Here is a 25,934-nt window from a genome sequence, read left to right on the forward strand (position 1 = left end):
GTACACATCTTGCATTCCTTTGCAGAAGATCAAGTATAATATATGTTTTTTTTCACCTCATCTAAATTTAAAACTTTATAATCTGCAACTAAATGATTCTTAATTCAGCTTTTTTTTTTTCCTGACAGTCTCATCCACCATGAATAAATGAATATGGTGATTTCAACTCATTGAAAAAGATTTCCTAATAGCCTATTATTCAATTAATAGCCTTCTTTATTCCTTAGAATTAGCAATTGTCTTTTAGATCAATGCATATACAATCCCTGTATTAATCAATCAGATTATTACTGTAGTAAATAGAAGAAAACAGCAGAAAGAATCATAAATAGTCATTCCACAGTTTTTATACAAGGCCAGAGCCTACAGTTTGCTCAATCATAATAAACCTGCAGCTGCGCTTCTTCTTCTTTTTCTCTCCAGTTATGTACTATTGCAGGCTCCTCAAAAGAATACCATGTATTTGCTCAGGAATTCATTTTTTTTTTTATCATGACCAGGGTATTTACACATGAAATGGCAATTAATTTTAGCAAAATGCTACCATGAAGGTGTGTTTGCTCAGGTGCCTAGCCAAGAAACAGAGTTATCGTGCATACAGCTTACTTTCTCTCACACTGTCAAAGCAGAAGCAGGAATGCCATGCATTTGAAACCATTCAGGCATGTGGAACCTCTTGTGAAGTACAGGCCTAACATCCTTTTGCAGGGATGGGTTTTTGATAAACACGACAGATCCTTCACAAGTTCTCGATATTCCCTGTGATTTACACAATGTGAAAGATCGTCAACATTTGCAAGCGAGGTCTTTAATCTATAAGCCTCGGAATCCAATAAAATGACATCGCTTTCCCAGAGTCGTGCAAGTGGTAAACAATGACATGTGAGCTAGAATTAGCTTTCCACAAAAGCTATTCTTAAATGAATCTTCTCAGTGCAACCTAGACCCTAAAATCCATAACACATGGAAGTACTTGAGAAAAAGAAACAAACATGGAAGCTGAGACGAGAGGTGTGCCTCACATTACGCTCCAAAGGCATTTCTGACCTAGCCCTACTATTTGATAATATTCTCATGCCCAGTTCTAACATAATCAAACAAGTTAAAATACAAAACACCCAATATATATTGCAACAGTAACAGTAATAATGTGTGTAAAAGCAAGCTTCATTAGTATAGTCACTTGAAGCCTTACCTAGAGTATACCATCCCACCACAGTTCAGATGGACATGATTATTTAGTATTTTTGCTTGATGTCATACCTTGTGTGTAGCCCAAGGTTCAATGAACCTCTCAATAAACAGAGGAAGAAACAGAACAAACTGGATATAACCAACCTATCCATTTCAAGTTCCATTTCGCTTCGGTGAGTTTATAAATGGAGCCTATGTGATGCTACAAGAACTGACCTTGCAATCTAACACCAACAGTCAAGAATACTCAGTTCTGCCGTGTGATCCTAACATAAGAAAATAAGTATGCTTACAATATCAAAAGGTTGATGCCGCACCCATTTCGTCTAGCCCAAGGTTCCATGACGTCTCAGTAACCAACAAAGTAACAGCAGAAACTGGTTATAGTCACCCATGCATTTAGAGATGGAACATATGTGACACTACAAGGACTGAACAAGTAATCTAACCCTACCTTTTGAGAAAACTCCATTCTGCCAGTCGATCCTAATATGTAAGAAAGTAAGTTTGATTACAATATCAACAGGTTAATGCCACACCCAATATTGTCTAGCCTAGGGTTCAATAGGCATCTCAGTAAACCAACGAAGAAACGGTACAAACTGGTTATAATCACCCCTGTTTAGAGATCAAACCTATGTGACGCCACCAGGACTGGCCCAGTAACAATCCCCCTCCTCTCCCCCTCTCGTACACAAGATATACCAAAAAAAAAAAAAGAAAAAGGAAGAAAAGAGGTCATTGCCCAATAGTCCTAATGAAATAGGGTTTTCAAAGGGGAACTTTGTTAGCAGCCCAACCCTTCAACAATAATTTGCAGGGTCTGTTAGACTCCAAGCCTGCAAACTCAGCAGCAAGCTCAAGACTTTTACTGGTGAAGTAAGCAACAGCCTAATCTTAAACCAGGAGAAACAGCCACAAACTTTCAGAGAATACGGAATGCCAAAGTTCTCAAAAACCAACCTTGAGCATTATCCTAACAAGCAATCTAAGAGATTCTCAGAATCAATGCTGGAGCATTTTCCAGTTAAGGAACAGATTGGATATTCTATAAATAAAAAGTAATTTGCAATAAACTATGGCACTTACGTGCTAACAGTTGAAGGTCGAAAAAGACGTTGACTAAATCGGTTCTCCACATCTATCCTGTCAAAGAGTGGACTGGCGTAACCTGTATGAAGCCTAAACACAATAAATAAAAGGAAAAAAAGAGAGTAGAAAAACTGTGAAGATCAGTAAGTCTAACATAACAACATCTACCTTCACTACCAGCAGTAAACAAAATCAAATCTGCAAATTCACCAATCTGTTTCAAGAACTCTTTCAAACCAGGTCTTTCAAACACTGTCACATGATTAATATCTGGTTTTCCTTCAACATCCTTTGATCCAGTAAATTCATGTTAATATCCACTGATACTGATAAAAACAAAGTGTCAGGTAGAGAGAAAAAAAGAGAGAGACCTTCTCTGAAGAGAAACATTCCAATTCAAAACATTTCACCCCTGCTTCTTCTGCTCGGGTGCGAATAATGGGTGGCAAGCTAGAAGTCTCATATGCACAAACTAGAGTTTCATCCAGGTCAAGCACCACCTGTATTTACAGAGTAAACTGCATTTACAAAACTTTTTGCTCGGGCAAGATAAGCAATACATACCTACAAATCAAGGAACACCCTTTTGGCCAAAAACACAACTTGATATGAAAAACAATAATAAACTTTCATAATGCGAGTGGAAGATTTCTAGACACAAACAATCCACTCTACCGCAACAAAACCTTGGACCTAAAACAACCACAATCACTTAATGCAACACAAAACCTTCCACATTCAATCCATAAAAGTTAAGAATCTAATAGCGTTATTTGTCATTCTGTTACAGCTGGATTGTACAGCTGGACTATAGCTGCAATGCTATTGCATGGGGCACACGTGAAGCCGTTAGAGTCAGTTAATAGTTAGTCAGTCATGAAATAAACGTGTGGTGATCACAGGAGAATTAGTATAAATAGCCAGTGTAGTTGGCGTACAAGGCACGAAAGTTAATAACAGAATTCTGTTTCTTCCCTCTGTTTCTTCTCTTCTGTTCTCTTTTCTTATTCTTGTTAAGCTGAGCTTAACAATTGGTATCAGAGCTTGCAACAAGCTGCGAATCTCCTTCAAACAATGGTGGATGGTAACAAATTCAAGGTTGTGGATGAACACTGCAAACGGTTGGATAATCACCTGCAGGCATATCATCTGGAATGGCAAGAGTCAATGGCAGAAAACAAGGAGCAAGGTACCAAGATCGAGCAGTTGATAATACAGATGGAATTACTATCTTCACAATTCCAACAATTTGCTACTGCACAAACAGCAAGGGCAGAGATGACAGGAGGTCATTCTAGAGGTATCCTAGCAACTCCAGGACTGGACAGGAATGTAAAGGGAAATGCATCTCATGAAAATTTAGCTCCAGGACCAAGAACACAAAACCAAGGGGAACAAATGACAGGGCAAGAGCTTCATAGGGCAGGGTTCCACATACCACTGCCCAGGATGGAATTATCAACCTTCAGGGGAGAGGACCCGAGAGGATGGCTACGCAAATGCAGGAAATATTTTAAGATACACTCGATACCTCCACATCAGTGGGTAGAGGTGATCTCGTATTACTTGGAGGGCAAGGCAGATGTGTGGTTTGAAGGCTTAATACGGGGCAATGGTTCCCTTATATACTGGGAAGAGTTTGCTCAAGATCTCTGCAGGAGGTTTGGAAGCAAGGAAGACATTGTGGAAGAATTCAACAAGCTCACACAAGATGGAAACATTGATGACTACATAGAAAGGTTTGAGGAGCTGCGATCATTGATGGGGGCTCTCAACCCACTGTTGCCAGAAGCTTACTATGTCTCCAGCTTCATCAGTGGATTGAAGGATGAAATCAAGCCGATGTTAAAGATTTTGAAACCTGCAGGAGTGTTGGTAGCATTTGAGCAAACCAGATGGCAGGAAGAGGCTAACAATGCACTAACCAAGAAGACTCGATTTCTGCAGCGAAACAATCCTCCAACTCACAGTGGAAGAATGCCAGGCCATATTCCCCAGAAATATTTTGGGCCACCCAGAATCGAAGGGACGAAGCCTCTTTCTGATAGTCTCTATGAACAAAGAAAGAGACTTGGACAATGTTTTAAATGTGGGGAGAAATATGCACCTGGACATCGATGCAATGCCAAGAGTCTACACATGATAGAAGGCATGGAGGAAGAACAGGAGGAGGGAATGGAAGAGTTTGAAGACAGTATGCCAGGGGAACTCAAAGGAAATGATCAAGTAGATGAATATGGCCTGTCATTAAATGCCTTGGCAGATAACGACACTTACAATACAATCAGGATTAAAGGTAACTGTCAAGGACAAAACCTTATTATCCTCATTGACAGTGGGAGCACACATAGCTTTATTAACAAAGGCACCATCCAGGCGTTGAAGGCCACCACCAGTAAAACTACCTTGTTAGCAGTCACGGTAGCTAATTGGAATGTCATGTTGTGTGAAACACATAGCCCTGCATTCACCTGGTTTATGCAAAGCTATGAATTCAAGTCCAATTTGAGAGTGCTGGATTTGGGAAGGCATGATATAGTGCTGGGAGTTGATTGGCTGAGGAAGTATTCGCCGGTGCTATTTGACTTCATCAAATTGGGACTGTCATTTAAAAAAGATGGGAGAATGATAGAGCTCAAGGGCATTTCACAAGGTAGTGAGCTACAGATGATATCCACCCTTAAAGAACAAAGGAGCTTCAAAGATGTGATTGGAGGGCTAGCAGGCTAGTTTTTCGCAATGGACTGTAAAGAAGAGCAGGAGCCAACCGAGACAAGAGCTGAGATTCAATCTCTCTTGGCTGAGTTTGCTAATGTCTTTGAAAAGCCCCGATCCTTACCTCCAGTAAGGAGACTCGATCATAAGATACTCCTGAAACCAGGGTCACAGCCTATTAACATCAGACCATATAAAAGCTCCTTCATTCAAAAAGGAGAAATTGAGAAGTTGGTGAAAGAAATGATCTCCAATGGCGTGATTCAGCACAGTGTAAGTCCTTTTGCATCTCCTGTGCTGCTGGTTAAAAAGAAAGACAATACATGGAGGTTCTGCATTGACTACAGGCAACTCAATGAACAAACTATAAAGAACAAGTTCCTCATTCCTCTTATTGATGATCTTCTGGATGAATTGCATGGGTCAAACTTCTTCTCAAAACTGGACCTGAGGTCGGGCTACCATCAAGTAAGAATGCATGAGGAAGACATTGAGAAGACAGCATTTAGGACACATCATGGGCATTACGAGTTCAGAGTTATGCCCTTTGGCCTCACCAATGCTCCGGCCACCTTCCAAGCATTAATGAACAGCGTATTGGAGCCATACTTGCGCAGGTTTGTGCTGGTTTTCTTTGACGATATACTCATCTACAGTCCAACATTTGAGAGACACCTGATACACCTCCGGCAAGTTCTGGAAATTCTAAGTGAAAATCAGCTGCTAGCTAAGAGGTCTAAATGTGCATTTGGAGAGCAACAAGTGGAATACCTTGGGCACATAATCTCTATCACAGGAGTAGCAACTGACTGGAAGAAAACTGAGGCAGTGAACAAGTGGCCTGTTCCCCAAGCTTTGAAAGAATTAAGGGGATTCTTGGGATTGGCTGGATACTATAGGAAGTTCATCCGACATTTTGGGATTATCAGCAAACCTCTCACTGAATTGCTGAAGAAGAATCAGTTCGGTTGGAATGATCAAGCTCAGCAAGCTTTTGATCGGTTGAAGAAAGCCTTGTGTGAGGCACCAGTCTTAGCCCTTCCTGACTTCTCTAAGACGTTTGTCTTAGAAACTGATGCTTGTGACTCAGGATTGGGGGCAGTATTAAGCCAAGATAGTCGTCCCATAGCCTATTTCAGCAAAGCCTTAAGTCCAAAACATATAGGGCTTTCCATTTATGAAAAAGAGTACCTGGCCATACTCATGGTTGTGGAGAAATGGAGGCACTATTTGGAGCAGGAGCAATTTATCATACAAACGGATCACGAGAGCTTGAAGTATCTATTGGATCAGAAAATCCATACCACAATTCAGAAGAAAGGCTTGACCAAACTCTTGGGATTGCGCTACACCATACTGTACAGAAAAGGAAGGGAAAATGTTGCTGCCGATGCACTGTCCAGGAAGCACCACAGTAGTGCATCAATCACAGCTGTGGGGGAGTTGGGGGCAGTAACTAGTATACTGCTGGCTTGGTATGAAGAGGTCCACGCATCCTATGACCATGATCCTAAATTGCAATCCATTATCCTAGATAAATTGATGGGGGACACATGAAATATGGATTACACTTATACAGAAGGGGTATTGAGATACAAAAGCAGAATTGTGGTGGGACAAGAAGGGGAACTCCGGGCTAAGTTGATTAAATCTGTACATGACTCTTACGTAGGAGGGCATGCTGGCATACAGAACACATTCAGGAGGCTGAAGACCAACTTCTATTGGTCAGGAATGAAGGCAATGGTGAAACGAACAGTGGAGGAGTGTGATATTTGCAAGCAAGCTAAAGTGGAGAGGGTGGCTTATCCTGGTTTGTTACAGCCATTACCCATTCCTAATGGAACGTGGGAAGCAATCACCATGGATTTTATAGAAGGGCTGCCAGGGTTAGAGGGGAAGAATGCTATCATGGTGGTCGTGGATCGATTTACTAAATACAACCACTTCATTGCTCTCAGTCACCCCTATACAGCACAAGATATCGCACAATTATTTCTTGATCATTTCTATAAGTTTCATGGCCTACCAGCTGCAATTATCACGGATAGAGACAAGATCTTTACCAGCCTCTTCTGGAAGGAATTATTCAAAAAACTGGGGGTCCAGGTATTGATGAGCACGGCTTACCACCCACAAACCGATGGGCAGACCGAGCGGGTGAACCAGTGCTTAGAAACTTATCTTCGTTGCATGACTATGCATCATCCAAAACGATGGTTTCATTGGTTATCATTGGCGCAATGGTGGTACAATTTCAGTCATCATTCTGCTTTGGGAATGAGTCCTTTCCAAGCCCTTTACGGCTACATTCCTCCACAGAGAGAGTGGGTTGCTCAGGAACCAACACCAGTAGCTGCAGTGGAAGATGTGATACAACGAAGGGCCAACATGGATCTTGTAATGAAAAAGCAGCTTGAAGTAGCAAGACAAAGGATGAAACACATGGCTGATAAGCACAGGTCAGAGAGGGAGTTTTCGGTTGGGGATTTGGTTTTTCTTAAGCTTCACCCTTATCGACAGAACAGTGTGGCATTAAGAAGGAATTTTAAACTCAACCTTCGATATTATGGCCCTTATCCAATAATTCGCAGAATCGGGCTGGTGGCTTATGAGCTGAGACTGCCAGAAGGGAGCTTGATACACCCAGTGTTCCATGTCTCCCTACTCAAGAAAAAGATTGGTGACACAGCCATTACCTCTTCTAAGCTACCAATGACAGACCGGGAAGGACGTATGCACATTATGCCAATAGCCATACTGGACAAGAAGATAATGAAGAAAGACAACAGGGCAGTCACAGCAGGGTTAATCCAATGGTCCAACCTTTACCCCGAAGATGCCACATGGGAAGACCTAAAGGATCTACAACAACAATTCCCAGACTGCATCGGACCACTCTTAGCAGACACTAATTAGCATTCTTGGGACAAGAATGCATTCAAGGGGAGAGTATTGTTACAGCTGGATTGTACAGCTGGACTTTAGCTGCAATGCTATTGCATGGGGCACACGTGAAGCCGTTAGAGTCAGTTAATAGTTAGTTAGTCATGAAATAAACGTGTGGTGATCACAGGAGAATTAGTATAACTAGCCAGTGTAGTTGGCGTACAAGGCACGAAAGTTAATAACAGAATTCTGTTTCTTCCCTCTGTTTCTTCTCTTTTGTTCTCTTTTCTTATTCTTGTTAAGCTGAGCTTAACACATTCTTCATTTATTACTGCATTCCCTAAAAAATGGCATTCATTTCTCACCTAACTACTAAAACCAAACTGACCCAAATTACCAAATAAAAAATAAAATTGTGCAACCTATATTCAAACTACATCCCCCAACTCTCGCGCTCGAGCCTGCAATGCCAAGCCCTAGCATGGCCCCTTTTTAAAAGTTTAATGTGGTGGATGAATTTCAAAAAAAAGTAAAAAATGACATGTCTCTTGCTTCAACTTAGAATCCGGCCACTATGGTGGTTGGAAAAACAAGGTCTGTTATTTCTTTATCCAAAAATCTCATTTTCAATTCATTCCCAACACACCTAGAAAACACCTTTAAGACCTTGTTAAACCAATCCATGCCTACCAAAAAAGCCAAAAAAATGCCAAAAAACCCAAAAATCACCCAGAATAAAAATTCTTCTTGAGCTTAGATTTGTTATTTTAAGTGTTTTCAAGATAAAAACAAAACACCAAAACATAACATCCTTTATCATACGTAACCTTTTGACACATAAATCAACCGTTTTGGTGGTCAGAATCTTCCCCAACAACCACTTTCTCTCTTTAGGCCGGAATCCAGTGACTCCTTGAGGAAAATAAAGTTAGGTATCAAAATATATTGTCTTGAAATTCAAGGGACCGATCTCCTTATACTTAAGAAATATGGGGGATTAAAATGAATGTTTCAACAAAACTTTCAACCCACCCTTCATATTACCTGAGATTTTCACTTCAGTCCCTTAGCTTTCAATTCAATACTCCCCCTAAATATATATGCAATTGGAGGCTAATTTGGGATCTAAAGGACCTAATCGCATAAAAAATACACTGCTCCAATTCACAATAAATTATGAGAGTGCAAAGCAATCTTAAAGGCTGATGCCTTTTAGCTTTATACTAGTTACATTACCCACCTGATGCCGCAGGTTAATTTATTTTTACTTAAAAAATATAAAAAAAAAAACTAAAGTCTAAAAATGTTATATTTTTCTATAAAGTTATACCCAAGAGTCTTGGGTTTGGCTAAAACACCTAACCTAAGAGTAATATTTATAATATTAATAATAACATTAAACTTGCATGACCTAAGTTTAAGTGGGTCTGACTGCAACACCGGACCCAATAGCCTTGGATGTGGGTCTGGCTGCAAGATCGTGTCATAAAAGTATGATAATCAAATAGATTAATTAAAAAGAAAAAAAACCAACCGGAAGAAAAAAACTAACGAAGAAAAAGAAATGTTTTTTGAATTAAATGGGTTAACCCTTCAAACCAGGTTAACCCGTCAAATCTTGGATTCATGTCATGAAAGTTTGATAATTAAATAGGGAAAAAAAATTGATGGGTTACCCATAATTAATTGGGCTAACCTGTGAAACAAGGTTAATCCATCAAACCCGGGATCCGTATCATGAAAGTTTGATAACTAAATATAAAAAAAATTTAACCTTAACAAACTAAATTAAATGAAAAAAATTAACTAAAAAGAAAGGAAAAAAACAAAAGACATCAACCTTTTCATTGTGGATTGCACTGTGCAGTCCACAGTCAAAGGCATAAAAACGAAAAAAAAAGCAAAAAAGAAAAAGAAAAACTAAAGGCATCAAACGATAACTAAATAGAAAAAACTTTAATATTAATTAACTAAATTAAATAAAAAAATATTAATTAAAAAGAAAAAAATAAAGAAAAAAAACATATAAGAAGAAAAAAAACTAATGAAGAAAGAGAAAAAAAAATCTTAATTAACTATGAATCAATTGGGTTAACCCATCAAATTTGAGATCCGTGTCATAAAAGCTTGATAATTAAATAGAAAAAAAAATTAATATTAAAAAAGTAAATAAAAAATAATTAAAAAATAAAAAAAAAAACACAAAGAAAAAATAAAAAAACTAAAGGCATCAACTTTTTCAACGTAGATTGCATTGTGCAGTTCACAGTAAAAGGCTTAAAAAGAAAAAGAAACAAAGGCACACGCCACGGGTAAATTTTTTTTTTCTTGCATAAAAAATATCAAAAAGGGCTAAAATCTAAAAGTGTTAGGTTTTTCTGCAAAGATACACCCAAAAGCCTTGGGGTTAGCTGCAACGCTTGACCTAAGAGTAATATTTATAATATTAATAATAATATTAAACTTATATGACTCAAGTTTAAGTGAGCATGACTGCAACACCAGACCAATAGCCTTCGATGTGGGTCTGGCTGCAAGGCTTTGTCATAAAAGTATGATAATTAAATAGATTAACTAAAAAGAAAAAAAACCAATAGGATGAAAAAAACTAATGAAGAAAAAGAAAAAAAATTTGAATTAATTGGGTTAACCCTCAAACCAAGTTAACCCATCAAACCTGAGATTCGCGTCATGAAAGTTTGATAACTGCATAGAAAAATAAATTAACGGGTTAATCCATAATTAATTTGGTTAACCCATGAAACCAGGTTAACCCATAATTAATTTAACAAAATTAATTAAACAAAAAAATTAATTAAAAAGAAAAAACCAGAAAAAATAATTTGGGTTAACCCGTCAAACCTGGAATGCGTGTTATAAAAGTTTGAGATAGAAAAAAATTTAACATTAATAAATTTTTTTTTTAAAAAATATCCATTAAAAAAAACAAAGAAAAAATGAAGAAAAAAACAACTTAAAAAAAAGCAAAAAGTAAAAAAAAAAAAAAAAAACAGCTCAGCTTTTACTGTGGACTGCACTGTGCAGTCCACAGTAAAAGACTGAGCTCTTTTAAAAAGAAAAACTAGAAAAATAATCTGGGTTAACCCGTCAAACCCAGAATGCGTGTTATAAAAGTTTGAGATAGAAAAAAAATTTAACATTAACAAATTTTTTTTTATAAAAAATATCCATTAAAAAAAAGAAAAAATGAAGAAAAAAACAACTTAAAAAAAAGCAAAAAATAAAAAAATAAAAAAATATAGCTCAGCTTTTACTGTTGGATGCAGTGTACAGTCCACGGTAAAAGACTGAGCTAATTTAGTTATAGTTTAATATAATTATATAGGTTGCTGTTACTGTGTTCCATTTAAGTAGTTGATCCATGTAAATCACAAAATAGTAGGACAACCATATGAAGTTATAATTTCCTACCTGTTCATCAAACAAAATTTACAGCATATGAAGATGCATTTAACAAGACAAAGCAATGCAATGCAAAAGAGCTCATAATACGTGCACGAAGAGCATAGACAAGGGCCAACCAAAAGAGAAGAAGATTAAAAAAAAAAAAACCTATTGGTGAAGGAGAAATTAATTAGTTCTAGATACAAATTACTATCAATTTGAATACCGTAATTACAAAATCACCCATAAACAAACAAAATTGCTAGCTCATAAAAAACATTGATGCTTGTATTTAATAAAATTAACCAATAATCATATGCACAACAAATATATGATAAAAAAAGTTGCTAATGATAATTAAAAGACTAAACCATAGATGTAAATAAAGAAATATGAAGTGGTGCCACACCATGGTATTTATTTATTTTTATTTAGTTATATGCCAATATCTTTTTAGAAAAAGTAAAAATTAAAATTAAATCAACACAAAGTAATTAGATAACATATCTCCTTTTCTTTTTATTAATTTGACTTAACTCAACCATATGATTTGAATTTTAAATTTAACTATATTGAAGTTGACTTGATGTGACCGCTCAACCTAATGGTTCCAACCACAATTAATCATCTTGTTTGAAACTCGATATGACTATAAGAAATTCAAGGCGCCGTCATTTTTTTTTTTTTAATTTTGTGATGATAATGTTTTGATCGACACAAATTAACTTGGGTCAATCCTCCAAATCCATCACACAAGTCATATATCAAATTGGGTTTTATAAAGTTTTTTTGGAGATCAAATTTTTTTATTTAACTATACATAGAAAAATAGACATGAAAAGGAAAGAAATTGAATAAAATTTAAGAAAAAAAAATAGCATGAAGGGCTGTATAAAAAAATGCTTGTCAATTTTAAAAATATATGTTATAATCTTATTAAAAACAAAGTAAAAAAATAACAATACTTTATTAAATACTATCCCAAATATATTTTTAAATTATTTATTTAAATGATTTTCAATTAAAAAAAATCCCAAGACTTGGATTGAGTTAAAAATAAAAAGAATATTAGAAAGTGCATCATTTAATATTTTTTTAATATCAAGACAATTATATTTTGGATTGAAACAAATCAATCTAGATAACTAATAAACTCATGATTCGAGTTATTAAGTTGCTTGAGTTTGCTAAATTGTTTTCAGAATTTGCCTTTCATTTAATTATATGACACAAAAATAGACATTCATAAGAAAAAGATATAAAAAAACTAAAGATAAAAAATAAAAAATATATTTTATGTATTTTAGATTTAAATTAAAGAGTAAAAATCCTTCCAATACCAAAGTTAGTTTAGAGTGTTTTTAGGTAAATATTATGTAAAAACAATAGATCATAGAGAGAAAAATAGATATTTTTATGTATGGTCCTAGATAGATATTATATAAAAACAATAGTTTAATTTATACATGAAAATTACGGTAGGGTACACTAGTTTGTCATCATAATTCTAACTCTTTTCCTTTGCCATGCAAATTGGGGCATTGGCACAACCAGTATTGATTTTGATAGGAAAACGATGACACTAGTGGATATGTTTCTTCTTTGAATTTTCTTTATAGTAATACGGTCAAGCAAATTTCTCCTAAACATTGCATTAATTATTAGTTTTGGAATGGTCATAAAAATAGTTAAAAGATTACATGACGCTTTATTATAAGAATATTATGATATAAAGTATATTGTTTTAATCTCTAATTATTCGTATAATATAGTTGTGCTTATTAGAAAATTAATATAAAACTATTATTATAGCCTCATTCAATTTCTTAAATGTTTGAGATAGGAAGATTATTTAATTTTACCTTCAAACCGATTATCTCTAATTAAATTAATTAAACATAAAATGGTAGTGAATTTGTTTAAGTTTCATGCTTTCATTCTCTTCAATTAAATTAATTAAGATGAGGTAATAATGGATATATACAAGTTTCAAATCTAAAATTTTTATTTATTTAAAAAGGTATATTAAAAAATTAATATAAGATTATTTATTAAGATCTCTTATAATAATCTAGATTTTTGAATTAATATAGTTGTTTTACAATGCATAATTTGTAGTAGTTATTGTTTTTAGAGGAGAAACAACATGCTTTCCCGAAGTTTCTTTCTTATATTATACACAAGCTATATATCTCCTAATAGGTATAACTGCTAATGAATAAGGATTTAAGACCAAACAGTTGTATGCCCTTAATTTTTATTATAGTGTAATGGAAACATATTTTCTATTAATAAAAATTATAAATAGTTATAAAATATACACATGTAAGAAAAACTAGTATTTTTTTTAAGAAACAGGATAGATCAAACCCCATGCGAAAGGTGTAAAAAATAATATAAACTAATATATTGGCTTGTGCTCTACAACAGGTTAATATCAATTTTCTTTTAAAATATAAAAAATCATTAAAATATAAAGAATATTTTAAGCGTCTTGAGTCTAACAACAAGGTAATTAGAGTATTGCTTGTTTGCCAGACCTAAATAAAAGTAGGTCTAGCACAACTTTTGAAATTTAAAAATAATAAAATTAATGTCAGACCCTAGGTTCTTGGATCTGGCATGACCGCCAGACCTAAGCGCTTGAGTCATATCAGACCCGGCCATTGAGCTAATAAAAAATAGTTAAAAAAAAGAGAAAAAAAAGACAGAAGATATAATTTCGATTGAAGGAATAACAAATTCATAAATATAAACATAAAAAGTAAGCTATTTCATTGGAAATATATATTTTGAATTTTTAAATCTAAAATATTAAATTAGATTTTTGTGATGATTTGTTGTTTATAAATAATTTTTGAACTTGGATTTTTTGTTTAGAATATTTTAAGAATATTTTATATATAGTAAATTAATAAAGATAATAATTTAATTTAAACTTGATAAATAACGACTCAAACCGACACGACGAGTGATATTTTTTATGGATAGTTTGTTACCTTATTTGCTATATTCAATTATTCTACGAGAGTCGATTAGTAATGACGGTCCTGCAAGAGTCCATTATATTCCGTGGGGTTTGGAAAAAGTGGTCTTTAATTACAAATTGACTGTTTCAGAAGGGAGTCAACTAATTGACTGTTTCTCACACTTTCCGTGGGGTTTTAAGTTTCTCAAAATTTAAAATGGTCAGTTTAATAATTTTATTTTACAAAACTTTTGATTTTTTATACATAATGGCCCCTTTTGGATAAAAAAGGAAAAACAAAATTTAAGTGAATGAGATCAAGAGTAGATCCTTATTAGTCATAAATTCAAAATTTATTACGGGAGAAAGAAATAAATAAGTCCACAACATCTTATGTATTTAACTGTACTTTGCATGCAAGCTTATATTTTAAGGAAAAAAATGGAGTTATAAGTGAATGTGCATGGAAATTGCCGCTATTGACCGGTGGAAAATTATCCATCTCACAACTCAAGCTCTTTTTCTTTGCAAAGCAAATTTATTCTTGATTCTGAACGCCACAAAAACATAGATTTCACTTTTTGATAAAAAATAAAATCTTTCTTTCTTAAAATTTCTTTATTGTTTGAGTGATTTTGAAACCGTCTACCTTGTACGAGAATAAATTCTTGGACATAAGCGGGGGTGATTTTTGTTGCATAGAGAATTGTATGCCTCAACTTTGCCAGTGGAGAATTTTCTTCATGGATTATTCTTCGAAGTATCCTGACGACCATGCAAAATTCGTCCTTGACGTAGCTTTTATTTTTATCATAACTGGCCGTGGAAGAGTCGTCAGAATTTCCCTGTGCATTTAAAATGTGTTATCGTCATAACGTTGATCATTCGTAGACTGATTCCATATTAGAATTACGAGGAATAGTCGTCAGATTGATTTGAATCTGTGCTACCAGTCATGGAGTAGTCTATTTTTGATGAAAGATGAGGCTCCTTGTTTAAGTCCAGATTAATAAAAGAAAAGAAAAGGAATAATATTTGTTTTTATAAACAAGGTTGGAGGTCAAGTTAGTGTAAGCTAGTGTGTGTAAGATGGAAGAATATTTGTTTTCTTTTGATAAGTATTAGCTACTACTAGGATTATCATTGGCTTCTTTAGCGAGAGTGGGCCTCAATATATATATATGATTTCCTCGTAGACGGGGCATCATTTATATGTATATATATAGTATTGGCTTCTTTAGCGAGAGTTGATGCCCCGTCTACGTACGAGGAAATCATCAAAAGAAAACAACATCCTTTCATCTTGCAGACACTAGCTTGACCTCCAACCTTGTTTTTATAAAGAAAAAAAAAGGGGTAGCTCCTTCACCGTGCATAAAAATAGTGGAGGAGCTGGGTTTATATATATATATATATATATATATATATATATATATATATATATATATATATATATATATATATATGAGTGTTTTGGTCAGTTTGTACGTAACTTGATTAATCCCATAAACTTTAAAATTAACGACCATATAAGACTCAAGTAATTTTGATGTTTGTAGAAATTGAACCGGTGATGTATAGAGAACAAGCTTAGAAACTGATTAGTTGAGTAACACCCTTTAATATTTCCCATTTATTTTATTAGAGTAGATAATAGTTAAGAAATAACTTGTTCTACGTCTACTTTATGCTTTTAGGTCGCTATGAAAATAATGTTGTTATTATAAGGTCTTCGTCAAATTTCCCTTAAATCGATCATATTATTTTATAATAACGTCGTACTACTAATCACTTTTATTTACTGACTTGTTCCCTTAATTTTTCACTATAAATACCTAGCTTCAAACCATATTCATCACCCTCGATTTGCCTCCCTTTCTTGATTACCTCAACCTCCTGACATAGCTAAGATACCATGGCTCGCTTCCAAGTGATCGCCGTGGCAATTTTTATAACAATCATGCTCCTCCTGTCCATTGGGATGTCCACCGCAATACCGAAACCTATACAAGGTTTGTGACTGCGATGCACTGACTTGGGCACGGTTGTTTTTCTGCCAATAAAATTACTGCACAAGTTTTCTATTCTTATTTACATTTCAACAGAGATTCTTCTTTCTCCAGCATTTTATGTTGTTTTGATCAATATTATGGCATTTTGGTGCAGGAAGGAAGCTTTTCCAGTATAATTTTAACAATGGTACGTATCCGCCGATGAACATGCCCACTACACCCGGTACACCCCCTACACCCGCTACACCCTATACACCCGGTACACCCTATACACCATGTACACCCGGTACACCCTATACACCCTATACACCCGCTACACCCGGTACACCCTATACACCCTATACACCCGCTACACCCGGTACACCCGGTACACCCGGTACACCTGCACCTGCACCTGCACCTGCTATACCCTATACACCCTATACACCAGCTACACCCTATACACCCGGTACACCCGGTACACCAAGTGGATATCCTTAGTTAATTAGCAGATATATATATAGCAGGCTAAGAAATAAGGTCTTCATCAATGGAGCTCTACTTTATGCTTTTATATTACTATGGAAATATTGTTTTTATCACAAGGAGAGAAACGAATGCAGTAGCAGACAGTTTAGCAAGGCAGGCTGTTCATGAAAACAAGGACTACGTCGCTTGTCTTGGATAGCTTTTTATTTTATGAAAGCTCTGTTTTTGGATCTTTTCTCCTTTATAGTCTTATGTAACGATCAACTTGTTGGTCTTGATATAAAGTTATCAATAAAGTTTCAATCTAAATATAACTTTAAATGACTTAAAGTTGACATTAAGTTATAAAATAGAGCTAAGTACAAGGAGTTTTACCATCCCATCAATGAATCTATAATTTACTCTTCAAACTAAAAATCTATTGACGAGTTAAATATATCATAATAATAATGTTGGTAAACTATCATCAATTCATGTTGTTGACATGAACAACATGTATGATTTTTATACGAAGTATTTATATGTGGTATGTTAAATCTTATATTATTTACAAACATATTGCACATGTGCAAGGAGAAGATCAAATATGACATCTCTCAAAGTTCGAAGCCATGTTTTAGTAGTTGACAATTGCATTTAACATGTTAAAAGATTTTTGTTGCAAAGCTCAACAAAGTAAATCAATAATCCCTATTATTTTATGTATCAAATGTAAGAGGAATATAAATTTAAAATATCTTATCATATTCAAACAAACCATTAGCTTTTCCACTTATAGAGTTAGAAAATCCTTTTTGAGCTATATTTTCAAGGACGATAATAATTGAACCATACATTTCTGTTAAGCTATAAATAAAATTAAAATGACAGCTCTAATGAGTAGTTTCACTTCTATGTAAATTACCAATTTGATTAGCTTTTTATTTAATCTTGCATTGTCCATTAGGTACCATATATGCAATTTCTATAGCCTAAGCAAAATGTAACTCAATATGACGTTTGAGAGAAGTGCTAATAAGATTAATAATGATTGTTATTTTTTCTAAAAAAAGAACCAAATAAAAATCTCATTTCCAGTTGATGTAACTAACGCTAGTTATAGTCAATGGGCAAAGTAATGTATATAATATACATAGGGGCAATATCTAAGAAATAGAACTTGTATTCTATTTCATGCACCACACATATTGCTAACACCATCATACCTTTGATCTCACATAATAAGGATATGTAAGTTATATTAAACAAGTATATCATAAAAAAAAAATTAGTATTGAAAAAGTAGTATTTGAACCATGTACAATCTTAAAAAAACGCTTTTGCAAGAAACCTAAATCGTTTCTTCCATGTCTAGTTTTTTGTTTAAAAAACTTTATTTATTTATATTTTATTTTTTTTTAAAGGGGGGTTCTTTATTACCAATTAATCCTAGTTAATTCCCTTATAAATCATCATTAGACAAAGTATCAAATTAACCTTTTGCTTTCACTTCACTATTTCATTGCACGCTTTTATGACCATGTTTTCAATGGTTAAATTACATGACCATGGAATATAATTATAATAGAAGCATTCCTTTGCAAACCTGTCCCTCTCTTTTATGCTAACATTATAAATTATAAAGTATTAGCACTGTAATTTACTATCTTTATGTCATTTGCACTTCAAATTAACATTTATAGCGCTTCAAAAACATGCTCATTTAAAACTATATTCATATCAGCAGACCGAATTAATTTTTATTAAATCTGGGAAATTTCTTTCTTATGGGTTTTTGTAAATATCCATGGAGAATAGAGAGCATAAGACTGATACAGGCAGACTAATCTTAAACAACACAAAATACTTATTGTGCTACATGCCCAAGGTCGACAGGCACTTTTGGAGGAGCCAAGGCTGAAGTCTCAACAAAATGCAAGTTAGGATCCCTACAGTCACAAAACAATCTCAAATATTATTACTTAGGCTAGGCCTTAGCGTAAACAGAATTACAAAAAGGGGAAAGCATTCAGATTGAAATGATGATACTTTTTTACCTGGCAAGGTGCAAGAATGGCTTCTCAAAATTATAATTGCTCTTAGCTGAAGTCTCTTGCAGTTGCAGGGCTACAGGTTCTTCTTCCCGTGAAAGGTAACCTGGTTTTTCTTTTAGTTTAAACGAGTTTTTTTTTTTTTTTTAGGTGAAGGGCATAAGGTAAAGTTTTTATATGGTAGGTTAGTGGACTTGTTTAGGGCTAAAGCACACCGTAGCCTTTTATTTCCCTTCGCCCCTGCATATTCGTTTGCCTGTGTAATTAAATGAAGCTGAACAATTTGATATTCTCAATTATGAGTTCAGGCTGCTCCCTGAGCCTAATAAGGAAGGTTCCAGGTTGTCTGGAACCAATAAAGATCGGCTCAGCCAGCATGCATCTAAAAAGATGCTGGGCATGTTGCCTAGTGCCCACACGAGGGGCTGCTAAGCATATGGCCAGTTAAAGTTCTAGGCTTACACCCTTTATAGGCTTAAGTACACACCCAAGGTCAATGTTTATGGGCCTTAATATTTTATACCAATTCAATAAATATTATTTTAAGTGGAATATAACTCAAAATACTATATTAATTTATATGAATAAAATAACTCTTTAGCCCTTTCTCTCCATAAAAAAACAAGATTAATGGGCTATGAATACCCGATGAATTCTCCAAGCTCTAGGTTCATATTTTTCTTCATTCTCTTTTGCATACATAGTTTCAAGGTATATCTTTTTAAAAAATCATTACATACTCTCTCTCTCTCTTACTACAAAGATACTTAAGCATCTAAGAGTCATCTATTAACGAAAATGAACTTTTTACAAGTATCAGCCATATTAGCTTATTAGTCACCAACTACCTATTATCAGTCACTTTAATTTACTAGGCATCACCTGCTTGCTACCATTCATCTTTGCTTACCAGGCACCAGCTATATGTTACCACTCACCTCGTTTTACCAGACACCAGCTACAAATCACCTTGGCTTATTAGTTAAGAGTCACTTGGACTTCCCACATCAAGCTATCAGACATCTCATTTAGAGAGAATGATTCAAATTGTTAGAACTAAGTGATTCATTGGTTATTCAACATATAAGCCTGATTTCTAAGCTACTTGAATTTTTTTAAAACATAATGATTAGTACTGTTTGTGGAAAACATATTAAAAAGTCATCAGTTTCTTTTTAAACTTTGTTTTTTACATCTCAAAGTTATTATGTGGAGCATAACCATAATGTATTTGGGCTAGAGCAGATGATAGATTTACCCATTATCATCATCGTGAGCACTTCTACCTAATTAGAATTTCAAAAACTTATCAACCAAGTGCAAGTCTTTACTAAAGCCGTGTTGGCAACCCAAAGGCAAAATTAGACCTTGCCACCCCAATAAGTCTTGGCACTTATAGTGACACACTTGACCCTAACATTATCGCTCTTAACCGCTCTTGGTACTTGTAGGCAATTACACTACCTAGAGGAGCCTGAACAAAATGATCTTTAGGAGAGTATTTTGCTTTTACACTCTCCAAATCCCTTTAGGGGTCGCTTGCACCATTACAATACTCTTGTACATAGTCAATACTCTAAACATGCTTCCTCTAGCTACTATGGGATGGAATTTAATGACCAATCTTGTTGTTCCACGTGAAACTCCCCAAGCTCCTTAAGGCCTGACATATCATCTTAGGATACATTATCATTGATAGAAAGCAAGTTTAATTTTAAAATAAAATAATTTTATGTCTAACATACATTTTCTATCTACATATCTCCAATGGGGCTTTTAAAATCTCCAGGATTGATCTTGGATCTCCCGTTTCTCCAATGCAGTCTCAAATTAGCTCAACTCTCTAGTGAGGCTCTTAAGCCTTATGAAATATATAGGGATTGATCTTGGATCTCTTACTTTTAAGATATGATCCTAGATCTCTCTCTTTCCATTATAGTTTTGAACTAACATAAACCTTCATACGAGCTCTTAGGTCTTATATTATCTCCAATTATGATCTAGTATCTCTCATTTTCTAGTGTAGTCTCAGACCAACATGAATTGTCAATAGAGCTCCTAGGCCTTATGCTATCTCCAATGATGATATTGAATCTTCTACTCTCATGTAGAATCTCTCTTTAATAAGGGTCTTTCATGTCCCCATGTCATCATCAAGGAGGCTACAAGCCTTCCATTCTAAAAAAATAACCATTATTTAGGAGAGGGCTCATTTTTTTTATTGATTTGATCAAAGATTGATCAATACTTGATCCTTTAATCAAAATAAGACGTTTTTTAACAGGTGTTAACAGCTGAAAGCTCTACACTTTGCTGGTTTTGTAACAAACTTGGTTTTGGAGATTTTGGTGATTTGCTAAACTTAAAGGCTAAAGAGTTGTTTTTTGGCCTTTTGATATTGAGAGAAAGGTGTTCAACCTTTAATAAGAACTCAATGAGAAGGTTTGAGGTGTGAACATAAGAAAAATCTATTGGTTTTGCAAAATAGGTGTCATAGTCATGGATGATTGAGTTGACCACTTTCAAGGCCTTATCATAGCAACTTCGATATCAACATCATTGGAGACCACTTCAACTTGGTAGAGGGGAAGCATACATTTCATTTTGATCTAACCTTGTTCAATTTGAAGGTCTGTAGCTTCACATTTATTCATTTAAAAATATTTACTCGATCAACCAAAATTGTTAAAAAAAAAAAAAATAAACAATGGGTAAACGACAAGTCATTTTCCCACTTGTTAAGATGATGCATTTTGATTTTACCATAAATGACACGTCGTCTAGGTTAAATTATGAGGGATTAGGAAATTAATTTAGGATTTGATTAAAGTTCATTTCAGTCTCTAAACTCTTAAATCTTATTGATTATATTCTTAATTACCCTCTAACTTCCAATCTTGTGCAATTTTGTCATTTTCAAATTCAATTACCAACCCCAAAGTTTAGTGTATTTTTTCATTTTAGTCATTGGTTTCTGATTTATGCAAGTTGACCATTTATCTTCTGATTTTCTTTAATTTATCCCTTTAATTTTTTTATTTTAGTCCTTGAAGTTGTGGGCCTTTTACAAATCAGTTCTTAGTTTTGAATTTCTTCAATTAAGCCTCTAATTGACTATCAAACCTTAATATTCATGCAATTAAGCTCCAAACTTTAATTTCTTCAAATTTCAATCTAAAACGAACTCAAAATTTTTTTTTTGTGCAATTAAACCCTTAATAAATTTAATTAAACTTTTTTAAAAATATTCTTTTGAGTCTTTAATCATTCAATTTTGAATTTTGTTTACTAAATTAATTTTTTTATTATCAACAAGGGCCTCATCAGTCAAAATTGAATTGTTAATTTGCCAAATTTGCCCAAACTAGTCCTCAAGCTTCCTCATCATGCAACTTGGTCCAAAAATAATCTTATTGAGATGCTTTTTTCAAAAAAAAAAAAAAAAACCTTTGAGATGTTAATCCAAATTCTTCTATATATGTTTATTTATTTATTTTGTATCTGGCCGTGAAATAGATAACAACACACATCATGGTGAATCTTCTCAAAGCTCTCAATAATTACAAAGGCTAGTAAACACACAAATAATTATGATATGTAAAGAACACAAAAAACCACCTCTCTTATTGTTCATGTTTGAACTTGCATATTAAATTTAGTGTCTGTTTACTAAAAGCGTATGGGATAGAAGATGAGAGATGAATAGTATCTTAATTTGATAGATGAATGGAGATCCAAAAGAGAAAACAAACCACCATCAATAACCATTGTTAGATCTATCATTCCTCTTTTTATCCTATTTGTAACTTGATCCTTTTTACCCATTCCATGTTCTTTTTCAATTTATTTTGCTTTTATTTTTTAAGAAATATAAAAAATAGATAATATGGAAAGATTGATGAGAAAAAAAGATATTTAAAGGGACAATTTAATTCATTTTGAACAACTAAAGGGACTAATTTAAAAAAAAACATAAAAACTAAACCTCAATACCTTACACTATATTTACTGAAGTATCTTACACTACATTTACATAAGTATATTTTGATTAAGAAATTCATGATCTTACTATCCTTTTTTTAAAATATTCTTATCATCTCATGCTTTAACCAGGAATAACAAAAAAAAACTAAACTTCCCTGCATTCTTGTACTCTTAATTTTGTAATAGTTCACCCTCTCTATTTTCATATATACTATCAATGATAGTTTTGAAACCGGCCCGGTAGGTCAACCCGGGGCTGGAATCGGATCGGGTTGAAGAAAAAACAAGAGAAGGAAAAACGCAGTATGACCCGGTTGACCTGGTAAAATTCGGTCAAAAACCTGGTTGCAATCCATTGATTTTTTTTTTTTTTAGTAAAATGACATTGTTCTGATTTTTTTAAAAATAAAAATTGACCTGGACGACCCGATAACCCGGTCAAAACCCGGAACTAGATAGGTTGCTTTTACCATGTTCTGTATAAGTAGTTGATCCATGTAAATCACAAAATAGTAGGTCAACCATATAAAGTTATAATTTCTTACTTGTTCACCAAACAAAATTTACAGCATATGAAGATGCATTTAACAAGACAAAGCAATGCAATACCAAAGTAAAAAAATAACAATACTTTATTAAATAATATCCCAAATATATTTTTAAATTATTTAATTAAATGATTTTCAATTAAAAAATCTCAAGACCTTGATTGAGTTAAAAATAAAAAGAATATTAGAAAGTGCATCATTTAACTTCTTTTTTTTTTTAATATCGAGACAATTATATTTTGGATTGAAACAAATCAACCTAGATAACCAATAAACTCATGATCTGAGTTATCAACTTGCTTGAGTTTGTTAAATTGTTTCCAGAATTCACCTTTCATTTAATTATATGACACAAAAATAGACATTTATAAGAAAAAGATAAAAAAAAAAAAACTAAAGATAAAAAAAATATATTTTATTTATTTTAGATTTAAATTAAAGAGTAAAAATCCATCCAATACCAAAGTCACTTTAGAGTTTTTTTAGGTAAATATTATGTAAAAACAATAGATAGAGAGAAAATTAGATATTTTTCTTATGTATGGTCCTAGATAGATATTATATATATAAAAACAATAGTTTAATTTATAAATGAAAATGATGGTAGGGTACACTAGTTTGTCATCATAATTCTAACTCTTTTCCTTTGCCATGCAAATTGGGGCATTGGCACAACTAGTATTGATTTTGATAGTAAAACGATGACACTAGTGGATATGTTTCTTCTTTGAATTTTCTTTATAGCAATACGGTCAAGCAAATTTCTCCTAAACATTGCATTAATTATTAGTTTTGGAATGGTCATAAAAATAGTTAAAAGATTACATGACACTTTATTATAAGAATATTATGATATAAAGTATATTGTTTTAATCTCTAATTATTCGTATAATATAGTTGTGCTTATTAGAAAATTAATATAAAACTATTATTATAGCCTCATTCAATTTCTTAAATGTTTGAGATAGGACGATTATTTAATTTTAGGATGATTATTTAATTTTACCTTCAAACCGATTATCTCTAATTAAATTAATTAAACATAAAATGGTAGTGAATTTGTTTAAGTTTCATGCTTTCATTGTCTTCAATTAAATTAATTAAGATGAGGTAATAATGGATATATACAAGTTTAAAATCTAAAATTTTTATTTATTTAAAACGATATATTAAAAAATTAATATAAGATTATTTATTAAGATCTCTTATAATAATCTAGATTTTTGAATTAAGATAGTTGTTTTACAATGCATAATTTGTAGTAGTTATTGTTTTTAGAGGAGAAACAAAATGCTTTCCCGAAGTTTCTTTCTTATATTATACACAAGCTATATATCTCCTAATAGGTATAACTGCTAATGAATAAGGATTTAAGACCAAACAGGTTTATGCCCTTAATTTTTATTATAGTGTAATGGAAACATATTTTCTATTAATAAAAATGATTAAATAGTTATAAAATATTCACATGCAAGAAAAACTAGTATTTTTTTTTAAAGAAACAAGATAGACCAAACCCCCCGCTAAATGTGTAAGAAATAATACAAACTAGTATATTGACTCGTGCTCTACAATAGGTTAATATCAATTTTATTTTAAAATATAAAAAAGTATTATAAAATATACAGAATATTTTAAGTATCTTGAGTCTAACAACCAAGTAATTTGGATGTTGCTTGTTTGCCAGATCTAAGTAAAAATAGGTCTAGCAAAACTTTTGGAATTTAAAAATAATAAAACCAATGCTAGATCCTAGGCTCTTGAGTCTAGTATGACTGTCAGACCTAAGCGCTTGAGTCATGTCAGACCAGGGCATTGAGTTAATAAAAAAATTAGTTAAGAAAAAGAAAAAAAGAGAGAAGATATAATTTCTATTAAAGGAATAACAAATTCATAAATATAAACATAAAAAATAAACTATTGCATTGGGAAGATATGATTTGAATTTTTAAATCTAAAACATTAAATTAGATTTTTGTGATGATTTTTTTGTTTATAAATAATTTCTAAACTTGGATTTTTTATTTAGGATACTTCAAGCATAGTTATATATATATATATATATATATATATATATATATATATATATATATATATATAGTCTTAACATTTTAATTATCACCTGCTAAGACTCAAGATAATTGGGTCTGGTATGGCCTACAAACCCAAGTCGCTTGGGCCTGTCATGGTAGCCAGACCCAAGCATTGAGTTAAACAAAATATAGTTAAAAACAAAAGAGAAGAAAAAAAAAAGAAGAAAATTTTTTTATTGAAAGAATAATATATTCATAAACATAAAAAATAAGTTATTTTAATTGGAAGATATGATTTGAATTTTTAGATCTGAAATGTTAAATTAGATTTTTGTGATAATTTTTTATTTATAAATTATTTTTGAATTTGAATTTCTATTTAGGATACTTCAAGAATAGTTTAATTTTTTTGATAAAAAATAAAAAAGTTATAAGTATCAATATTTTAATTATCACCTTCTTAGAACCAAGTCAGACTTGGTTCTGGCATGACTACCAAACCCAAGGCTCTTTAAATAGAGAATAAAATAGTAAATTAATAAGTAAGGACAATAATTTAATTTAAACTTGATAAATAACAACTCAAACCGACACGC

At 33.0% G+C, this 25,934-nt stretch overlaps 1 long non-coding RNA gene across 1 annotated transcript; it reads right to left on the reverse strand.

The window, feature by feature from the left end:
- Nucleotides 1-340: 340 nt before the first annotated feature.
- LOC118037477 (uncharacterized) lies at nt 341-3,063 on the reverse strand. Its single transcript, XR_004685610.2, has 4 exons — nt 2,658-3,063; nt 2,455-2,575; nt 2,284-2,365; nt 341-759 (listed from the first exon to the last, which is right to left on the reverse strand). It is a non-coding gene; the product is annotated as an uncharacterized lncRNA (long non-coding RNA).
- Between the last annotated feature and the right edge of the window lie 22,871 nt (nt 3,064-25,934).

This window comes from Populus alba, chromosome 16 (assembly GCF_005239225.2).
Source record: "Populus alba chromosome 16, ASM523922v2, whole genome shotgun sequence".
Classification (NCBI taxonomy): domain Eukaryota; kingdom Viridiplantae; phylum Streptophyta; class Magnoliopsida; order Malpighiales; family Salicaceae; genus Populus; species Populus alba.